This window comes from Nicotiana tomentosiformis, chromosome 7 (genome assembly GCF_000390325.3).
Source record: "Nicotiana tomentosiformis chromosome 7, ASM39032v3, whole genome shotgun sequence".
Classification (NCBI taxonomy): domain Eukaryota; kingdom Viridiplantae; phylum Streptophyta; class Magnoliopsida; order Solanales; family Solanaceae; genus Nicotiana; species Nicotiana tomentosiformis.
Genome location: NC_090818.1, coordinates 95,675,901 through 95,687,588, shown reverse-complemented (window position 1 = coordinate 95,687,588; position 11,688 = coordinate 95,675,901).

Here is an 11,688-nt window from a genome sequence, read left to right as displayed (position 1 = left end):
CACCTGACGCCAGTGATTTAATACAGTCCAAAATCAGGATTTATCCCGTTTCTCACCATTTTCAATTTAGAGCTCGGCTTAGAGGCCATTTTGAAGAGGTTTTTCATCCCAACATCATAGGTTAGTAGATTTTAACTTGTTTCCTTACATTTCCATAAACACCCATTGATTTTAACCTTAAATCTATGTTTTTTCATGGTATAAATTAAGGATTTAGGTATAAATTGGGGATTTTGAGAAATTGCAATTTAGACCTCAAATTGAGGCAGGATTTCGTAACTAATCACATAACCGGGCTCGTAGGTGAATGGGTAAGTGGGTTTTGGTCCGAATCTTAGGTTTTGACCAAGCAGGCCTGAGGTTGACGTTTGTTGACATTTTCCAAAGACATTGAAGATTGAATCTTTTCACCTGTGGGTAGTTTCTAAAGCTTATTTTGAATTATTTGAACTATATTTGGTTAGATTTGATTGGTTTGGAGGCTAATTCTAGAGGAAAAGTGTGGTTGAGCATTGATTTGGTTGCAAAGTGAGGTAAGTATCATGGTTAACCTTGCCTTGAGGGATTAGGTCTTGTTAGTCTATTTGCTGCGTGTTTTATATGTGGGGACAACGTATATGTGAGGTGACGAGTACTTATGCGTTGTCATTGGGTTAAAGCATGCGGGTGGAACTTGTTTCTTTGTAATATATTGTTTTGTTAATTATGTTATCCATTCTTAGGTTAGATTATTACTTCTTTAATTATTCGTTTCGTATTTATTGTTTATTTTAAAGATGTTGAATATTTTGGAAGTGAAGTTTGATATCATGGCACCATATTTAAAGTGAAATTATTTCCCTGCCTTGTTTACTATTCGAATTTATGTTATTGCATGGTGAGGATGAGAGTAAAAGTACAAAGGGTAATGCCGTGCTATTTTATTCACATTATTGCATTGTGAGGACGAGAGTAAAAGCACGAAGGGTGATGTCATACTATTATATTTATATTATTGCATGATGAGGACGAGAGTAAAATCATGAACGGTGATACTGTGCCATTATATTCATGATATTGCATGGTGAGGACGAGAGTAAAACCACGAAGGGTGATGCCGTGCCATTTTCATATCATTGATTTATTTGACTTCTGTTTTTGGTGATTTACTTGGTTATACTGTTCTTAATTTGGAAAATGTTATTTCGTGATTTCATACCTGCCGTATTTATTCTATCTTTCCCTTTTAGCATGCCTCTCCCAATTAGTATTTTATCATTTTTCTTGTTATTTTGCTGCTTTATATACACTTGTACAGGTTTATCTACGTAGATGTCTTGTCATAGCCTCGTCACTACCTTGCGAGGTTAGGATAGACACTTATGGAGTACATTGGGTCGGTTGTACTCATACTACACATATGTACTTCTTGGGCATATACTGGTATTTGTCCCAGCGGTGCTTGAGGTACGTCGGCTCGGATCATTTTCATATGGAGACTAGAGGAAGATCTGCTGGGGTTCGCACACCTTGAAGTAACCTTCCATTTCCTCTTTTACTGTTTATCTCTTTCGAACAGTTGTATTTATTTCAGACTATGTTTGTAGACTTCTAGTTGCTTGTGTACTCGTGACTCCGAACTTCTGGGAGTAGATATTATTACATGGTTTATTAACATTGTGTTAGACTTGCCATTTATTTCTCGTTGAGTATCACAATTTTGTTTTTAAATATTAAAATTTGGTTAATTATTTATCTCACATCGGCTTTCCTAGCAAGTAGATGTTAGGCGCCATCACGACCCCAAGGTTGGGATTCCGGGTCGTGACAATAATATATGTTTAGAGAAAGAGTGTCACTAATCAGCTCAGAATTTAGTAATGGTTCTTGTCAAGCGAGAGGACTCCATGAGTTATTGATTTGATGGGAGGTTATGAGTTTCTAAGCATCTCATTAATCATTTTCATTATTGTGAGTGTTGAAATGAGGTTTTATGTATTATGAGGTATATTACCAGTACCGAGTTAGGTGATGAGCAGCTATTGTGGTCGGAAGATATTACTATGGGTATATGAGTTATGCGGTAGATCATGTGGTTATACCTTGGGAATATATTTATGGTTTATTACAGCTTGTTTAGATTAATACAGTGTATATATATAAGAATCAAATCTTAGAAGGAGCTCCGAAAGATAGAATTTGGTTCTACGGATTGCAAATTAAGGTTCAAGGAAGACATTTCAATCCAGAGTAATGGCCTTATGTTCTTTGAGGTGACATGATAATCACCTATGGTCATGTGTATGACGAGTTATTCAGTGATTTTGGCAACTTTGGATTGATTCTTGGCACATTCGAGGACGAACGCATGTTTAAGTAGGAGAGAATGTAATAACCCGGCCAGTTATTTTGAGCTTTAACACTTCATTTGGCGGTATGAGACCTTGAGTTGCTTCACAATATGAATTATGACTCACGTACATAACTGGTTTCGATTTTTGAGAGATTCGAAGTTGATTTCGAGAGTAATTCTCAACTCGAAAGCTTTAAGTTAGAAGAGTTGATCAAGATTTAACTTTTGTCTAAACGACCCCAGAATCGAAATTTGATGGTTTCAATAGGTTTGTATGGTGATTTTAAACTTGGGCGTATGTTCGTATCTGAATTTAAATGTCCCTAGAAGGTTTTGCCTCTATTTGGCAAAAGTTGCCAATTTGATGAATTGGAGAGTTCACAAGTTTGACCGGAAGTGGAATTTGAGGTTATCGAGTTGGATTATTTTTTCGAGAATCGGAATAGGTCTGTTTCCTCATTTGGGACTTGAGTGCAAATTATGAGTTCATTCCTGATTGGTTAGACTTGAATCAGATGTTTGGTTCGAAGTTGAAATTATGAACTTAAGAGATTCATCTTGATCGATGATTCTTGGTTTTGATGTTATTTGTGGTAATCCAAGCCTATATAAGTTTTTATAATGTATTTGGACTTGTTGGTATGATTGAATGGGGTCCCGGGGGCTCGGGTATGATCCGAGGTGGTTTTCGAGCATTTTGATGAAGATTGGAACTGCTGAAGTTGTTGGTGTCAGTGATTCATTGCGATCGTGGAAGGTAATTGAGTCAGAAGGTTTTGTTTATCGCATTCTCGACCTTGACATCACATTCACGGAGAGTCTTGGTCAAGAGGGGGTCGTGTCCGCGAGACTGGGCATCAATTCCCAAAGTTATGGAATCTGGCTTGGGATTGGTGCATCGCGTTCGTGCTTCAGACTTCGCGTTCGCGGAAAGTAGCTGAGGGCTGGAGACAGATTGGTCTTTGCTATTGCGAGGAGGAAGTTGCGATCGCGAAGAGTATTAAGTGGCAGTATATTTAAGTTTTTCAATTTCAGGACTTTGCCCATTATGTTATATTTTGAGCCCTAGACTTCTAGATGAGGAGATTTTGAAGAGTAATTTCACTACTACGGAGGTAAGCAATTTTCACTTGGATTTGGTTTTATATTATTATTACTCATGGATTTTTAAACATAAAATTAGGAATTTTAAAAGGAAATTTCGGGTACTTACCTACACTTTAAGAGAGAGTATTTTGCAAATTTGAGTATCGATTTGAACTCGGTTTAGGATAATAATTCCATATTTAGACTCGGCATATTATGGGTCATCAGATTTTGGTATTGGTTTCGGATAACAGGCACATGAGCCCGGTCACTTTTGTTGAATTTTGGAAATTTCCTCAAATATCGAAGCTTTATGGATTGGGATCACTTCCTAAGGCATTTTTGACTTTCTTGGATGATGTTTGTCTTGGATTTGCACGATTGGAGGGCTAGATAGAGGTTTTAGCGCAATTCGAGGTTGAAGACTAGCCCAGATAAGGTAAGTATCTTTCCTAAGCTTGGTTTGAGGTAATTTCCCTGTTGGCTGTGATATTTTTTATATAATGGGAATTACATATATGCAAGGTGAAGAGCGTATATGTGTGCACCGTGGTTATTCATGATCCGGGAAGATCTTAGGCTATTATATGCCTTGTTTTGTTAACATGTTTCCTTGATATTATATTTTCTCCATTTGTATGACTATGTGAGCTATCATTTATGCTAGAAATCATGTATATGCTATTTGCATACATGTTGAGGCATGATAGGGCTATTTTTGCTATGTTAACCTATTTGCCTTAGTCGTAGTCATACTATAACACTCCGTAAATTCGGACTAGGTGTGGACATGTTCAATAAGTATTAATGTGACATCTTAGACATATGAAGTCCTATCGGGATGAATATGGGTGGAAATAGTTATTTATGAATCAAGACGGAGAGTGAGGTGCATAATATTCGATAAAATCGACTAAGTTTATGCAAGGTCTGTCTTCTAGCAGAATATCGTTAAACTATGTTCGGAATTTGGGAAAACATAAAATATGAATGTTGTAGCCATTTGAAATACCTTTCCAATTATATATTATGGAGCCTGAACGGACCTCTGTGAAAAATGTTATATACATTTAACTGGATAATATGCAGTCTACGCGCTCATGTGCGTGCCCAGCTATTCCCGTGCGCGGCCACGCACTTGTGACAGTGCCACTGCCTTTGATACACATTGAGGTGCTCGGTTGGGCCTTTAGCTTCTTGAGACCACACCCAGGGGGTCGCTTTAAAATCCCTACATCGTCCCTCACACCCCAAAACACAAAAACTTGCTTTACAAAGGGAAGGACCCAGGAACCTAACTTCCTCCAAGGTCCCTCCATAATCCAAGGTAAGTTCTAATGATGATTCTAAGTTAATTTCAATTCTCCAACACCTTATTAACATGGGTAAACCATTCAAATTATTAGATATTCGATTCAGACATCATTGTTGAAAACAAAAACCCTATAACTCAAATTCAAGAGGATTGAACGTCAAAAGGTAATATCTTCACCCTCTAGTTGATTATAGCATTGGATTAATGATTATAGACTCTAAGTTCATGAGGTATGAGTTGATGGGTTTGATAGAAAAGCATGAACGGTTATATGTTTGGGTTGTTGATTGTTGATTATTGGTTAAGGGTGTTGTTTATCTTATGGGTGATGAAGAATGCTATTTATTATAACTATTTGAGATTTTAGAATTTATCTAGGCGTAAGAGAATGGGTTATAGGTGTAAAAACACCATTAATGAGGGCTATGAGGCTTTACTCCCATAAGGTGTTTGATAAAATGCCTAAATGACCAAAACATGAGTATTATTGCTAATATGGAATCCCTTTGACTTGTATTGGTATAGATTAAAGTTGAAAGGATTGGTGAACGTTATATTATGCTCAAGAGCGGGAAGTTAAGGTATGTGAGGCTAACTCTCTATGTTTGGGAATGTTAATGATTCTCCCTATACTACATTTCTTTTACGACGTTACTAATTGCCTCTAAAAAATAGTTAAGCCTAGTTCCTTGAATAGTTGCAGAAATTCTATTCTCTAGCTTCGTAATCCGTTCATGACTTTCATTCTGAACATTGTGAGCTTAGTGCGTAATCATTATATACTTGGGTTTGATGCCCATGAGTCTCATTCTAGATTACTCAGCATGTCATAAACAATTGAAGTTTTAGTTTTCATGATTAGTTCAAGAATACATGTCTCAGTCTAGTCTTATTCAATATTCCAGTATCATGTAACTCAATATGATTCAGTATTTCAGCATCACATATTGCAGTATGATTCTCAGTTCCTGAATTTAAATCCCTGAATATTGAGCAATTGTATGTGGGCCTGAAGCCGTAGTTTATGTTTTATGCATATTAGGGCCTGAGCTTATAGTTTATGCTTTATGCATGTTTGGGTCTGAGGCCGTAGTTTATTCTTTATATATTTTTGGGCCTGAGGTCGTAGTTATGTAAATATATACTTGGGCCTGAGGCCGTAGCTTGTGCACATATATATTGGGCCCGAGGCCGTACTTAATTCAGATAAACAGGTGGTTCACCATTCAGAAGATGGAGTATTCATATCCTTACTTTCTTTGTTCAGTTATTAGTTATTAGTTATAAGATATCAGTTATCAACTTAGTTTCAGTATCGGCATTTACAGTTCTTTCTTTCAGTTACTTTACCTACCAGTGCAATTCAAATATACTGACATCCTCTTCGCCCGGGGCCTGTATCTCATGATGCAGGTAATGATTTATAGGTTGACGATTTAGAGAACTAGGATTCTCGTACCAGCTATTTGGTGAGCCCAGTTCTTTCGAGGCATTATCATTACTTTATAGTATTTCAATATTTACAGACTATCAGTGGTTTCAGTACTTCATTAGAGGCTTCATAGGCTAGAGTCAGTTAGACAGAGACATAAGTTTTTCATGCTAAGCAATGTTGCCTACAAATATGTTTCAGACTTGTATTAGTATTTTCGCACTTTGATTTATTCATTTAGGCTCTCAGTATATCATCATGTGTTAGTTTGTCTTTCGCATTCACTATATTATGATATCACATGTTGATTCATCTAACTAGTCGGTTCGCTCGGTCACATTAAGTATGGCACCAAGTGCCTATGTTACGTCCTGGCCGAGGTTCAAGTGGGGTCACATACTTTTCAATCAAGAAATTATATCTACATATTATATCTCTGTCTCTGTGCACTTTTAATATGTTATATCACATGTTTTTAGTGTCCTTGTGTGTGACATGAATTAGAGCTGAATTGTAATGTGTTGGTATATTCCAAGTGGTATATTGAATTATGTTTCTGTGAGATGTTGGCATAAGGAGACTTTAGCGGATTGATGGATCTTGGGCCATAGAGCCGAGTTGATATTGATAATGAGGTAACGCGTGCGCCGGGCCCTATGTTGAACCAGGCCTCATATTGGGCTATATGATATTGATCGTTGACTTAGATCTGATCAGCACTTAGGCAAGGACCCACCCCTCTGGAGTCATGTTTTAACCGTGGGCACATGCACATGGTCATGTATATGTGCTTGGTTAGGGACTTGTTTCAGGCCCTCGTATAGTGCTAAGAGTGCGTATGTATATGTGTGGGGGTCCATGGGCTTTGAGCCAGACACCGTGAGCGTGCTTAGAAAATAATTATGGGATACTTTGTGCCAGGCACTATGAATGTGCTGAGATTGTGTATACTTGATATTTAAACTATAATTATTTATTGATTTGTCATGTATAACTAACATGTAGGTAGAGAGTTGCATTATCCCTCATATTAATTAGTATTGGATGACTCTACTTGATGTTTAGAGCTTGATATTACAGTTTTTATCTTGTTAAATACCTGTCTAAGTGGATTCTGTGGGATTCTGTGGGAGTTGATGCGTTGACTGTTATATCTGAAAAGCATGTCTATTCCTCCTTATGTTGTGTTAAGTTAAGCCTGTTATTATTTGAGCTGTTTTTCTTTATATGCTATCATTCTGTTGTTATTGCTATTGTTGACTGTGGAAAGTGAGCATCGGACCTTGCAATGCTCGTCACTACTTTCAACCCGAGATTAGCCTTGCTACTTATTTAGTATATGTGGTCAGTTATACTCATACTACACTCTGCACTTCGTGTGCATATCCAAGTATTGCTGATAGCAGCGGTTGCCCGCGAGCCGGATCTAGACTATCTTGGAAATTCGAGGTAGCACTGTTGTTCTACTCGCAGGCCTTGAAGTCCCCTCTTTTATCTTATGTTCTTACTGTTTAGTCTTCCAAACAGTATTCTATTATTCAGACCTTGTATTTAGTATTATATAGAATTCATGCACTCGGTGACACCAGATTTTTGGGTGGATTCACTTGTATTGACATTTTTACTTTGGTTATTTATACCATTCCACTTTTGAAACTATTTCTTTTTATTATTGAAGTTTATTTTGCTTATTTGTTATTGGCTTTCCTAGCAAGCGGTGTTAGGCGCTATCAAGGCTCCGATAGGAGTTTGGGTCGTGACAACATTAATAGCATATTTGGCCAAGCTGAAAAAATTATCTTATTTTGAGAAGTGCTTTTCGAAAAAGTACTTTTGGATAAAAAGAGTTTGTGTTTGGCTAATCAATTTGAAAAGCACATTTGAACAACAATTTGTGTTGGGCCAAGCTTTTCAAAGAAAGTACTTTTAAATGTCAAATTACGAATAAGGATATGAAGAGATTTGTGTAATGGTTAATGTTATATAAGTAGATAAATAATCACAAAAATTTATTATTAAAGATAATAATTAATGTTTTTATTTTATTTAAGTAAAATGTAAAGATAAAATTGAAAAGTACTTTATTCTTTCAAGATAATTTAAATATATCAAAAAATTATTCAATAAATGTGAAAGTTCACCCCAAAAGTCATTATAAATTATTTAATAGTTTAAACTAAGAAAGTTTATTTTGATATATATAATATTTTGCTAAGTGTATTTTTGGAAGAAATGTCAATGCGTTGTTGCTTGTTTTGATAGCATTTAAAAGTTAGTAGGCAGACATAGTAGAGAAAGTACCAGTGTTGTTTAATTTTCTGATCAACTTATCAGGAGCCTCATCATTAGTAGGAATGAAGGAGTTCTTGATAGAGTGAGTGGTTTCAATAGATAACTGGAAGGATATAAGGTTAAAGTTCTACACCCATTAGAGAATATGATGGATATCTTAAGGGAGTCCTCCCCAAGGGTCACTGATGGTCCCTCTTAGCCTTCCATGGAGGGAAATTCAGTCATCAGTCCAGAACTTAGTATCCCTGCCATAATATTGAACATGCATGCCTGGTAAGTGCTCCAATCATTAAGGACACAGTTTCAAAATCTAGTCTTAGAGGCTCTAGCACTGGTGGTGGTTCAGCAATGCATAGAAATGAGCATTGAAGCCCACATAGAGTCAATTTTTTTAATGAGCCTCCAAGTTAGGCTAAAATGCAAAGCTTTATTCTTAGTCTCAATTTTTTGGATCCCTAGTCTTTCTTTGGCTGTAGGCTTGGTGATAGTGTTATAGCTAACAATGTGGTTTTTTCTTTTGATAATTGTAGTGCCTCATATAAAGTCTCTTTGAATGTTATTGATTTTATTGGTGATAGTAGATAGCAGTGTAATGTATGATTAGGAATTCTACTAAGGGAGGCCTTAGTAAGAGTGGTTCTACCATCCATATTGAGGAATTTGATTGTCCATCCAGCAAACTTGATGATCAGGATATCGATGATAAATTAATAATCTATATTGGTAGGTTTGGAATGAAAGATTGGAAAGTCCAAGTATTTTCTAGAATTGGTATTTTACTTGACTCCAAGATTATAATTCACTAGTATCTCCACTAGCATTCTTAGGAAAGACAACTTTGGACTCAGTAAAGTTAATAGTCTAGCTAGATGTTTGATTAAAGTTTTGAATGGTGAATATGATGGTATCACAATTCCTTTCATTATCTCTATAAAGTAGTGTGAGATCATCTGCAAAGAATATATGAGTGATTTCGGGACAACTCAAACTGATACTGATAGGCATCAATGTTTTGTCTGCCACAACATGGTCAATGCTTCTAAATAGCCTTTCCATGAACATTATGAATATGTAAGGAGACATATGGTGTACTTGTCGGATGCCTCTAGATGGAAGAAAGAAATCAGTCTTGCTACCATTCACAAGAATATAGATAGAAAAAGTATTGATGCAGAGAATCTGGGAGGTAAGTCTAGAATGAAAGATGAAAAAAATAAGTGTCCTTGATGAAAGACCATTCCAGCTTATCAGAAGTCCTTTTTAGATCTATCTTCAGAATCATATTGGCATTTTTGACTCTCATCTTTTCAAAATGGGAGATATAGTGGCATTGTCAAATATTTTTCTATTAGGTAGGAAGCTAGCTTGACTAGAGCCTATAATATTAAGGAGGAAAAGCTTCAACCTATTCACAATGACTTTAGTGACTATCTTATAGATAATACACATGCCAATAGGCCTAAAGTTCATCAAGATAGTGGTATTAGCACATTTAGAAAATGCGACAAAGGTAGATTTTGTTGACTTTAGGAACCATGGTGTTGGTGTTAAAACCTTGTGATAGAAAGCTTTGACTGGCACTCGTAGTAGGTCCTAGTACTTTTGATAGAAAGAGGGTGAAGCTCATCAGGCCCAGGAGCCTTCGTGGGCTTGAATGATTTGATTACAACATTGATTTCACTATCTCTAATGGTTGAATCAAGCAAGGTTGTATCAGAACCACATAGAATACTACGGGGTTGATCAATAGTAGTAGGATTCCTATAAGATGAGAGATGGCTAGTAGAGTAGATTTTTTGAAAGTAATAAAGAATCTCAGTCTTAATAGCATTATGGTCATGCTAAAATATTGAATTATCTAATATTGACAACTCTATCCATATTCCAGTTAATTCTATTCTTCACCTTCCAAAAATCATGCTCCAAGCTAAGGTATTATCCTAATTACTAGTGAGTTATCTCTATAGGTTTTGGGAAAAACGTCTCCCATTTATGTTCCTTCTTTATTACTTTTCTCATAATTTTCTTTCCTTATAATTTTTATTTGGCTTTCAGGTTCAGCTTCAATGGAAATATAAAATAGATATATGAATTTTACATGGCCATTAGCCCACCATGTCCCACCCAATTTGAACCTATTAGAGATTAATGCTCTTATGCTCAGAGGGGGGATCTGGTACTATAATTTGGGTTCATTTGAACCTATAATATTAGCTTAGACTTGAATTTATCTGTATCAAATTTTCTAGAATTGCAAAAAATATTCTATGACGTATATAGCCATATCACGTGAGTATAATCAATGATTTAATTTTATGGTTTCGAGGTTCACGTGAGTATAATCAATGAATACTACGGGGTTGATCAATAGTAGTAGGATTCCTATAAGATGAGAGATGGCTAGTAGAGTAGATTTTTTGAAAGTAATAAAGAATCTCAATCTTAATAGCATTATGGTTATGCTAAAATATTGAATTATCTAATATTGACAACTCTATCCATATTCCAGTTAATTCTATTCTTCACCTTCCAAAAATCATGCTCCAAGCTAAGGTATTATCCTAATCACTAGTGAGTTGTCTCTATAGGTTTTGGGAAAAACGTCTCCCATTTATGTTCCTTCTTTATTACTTTTCTCACAATTTTCTTTCCTTATAATTTTTATTTGGCTTTCAGGTTCAGCTTCAATGGAAATATAAAATAGATATATGAATTTTACATGGTCATTAGCCCACCATGTCCCACCCAATTTGAACCTATTAGAGATTAATGCTCTTATGCTCAGAGGGGGGATCTGGTACTATAATTTGGGTTCATTTGAACCTATAATATTAGCTTAGACTTGAATTTATCTGTATCAAATTTTCTAGAATTACAAAAAATATTAAACTATGAATCCAGAACTTAATTAAGGTTGTTCAGTGGTTGGAAGTTGAACCTTGAAACCATAAAATTAAATTATTGATTATACTCACGTGATATGGCTATATACGTCACAAATATAGTGGAAAAAAATGTTGATACTTGAAGTATCGCCAAATAGTGTAGGAATATTATTTTGTTATTTACTTGATGTGTAGCCAATATCATACATCCATTATTTTGATTGGTTGGTGGTATTGCCTCCTTTGAAATATTGGTAAGATTAGACATAGATCCAAGAAGTTGTGGGGAAAATAGGTAAGTACACTATTGGTTGATAAAGTGATGATGCTTTTTCTGATAAGAAGA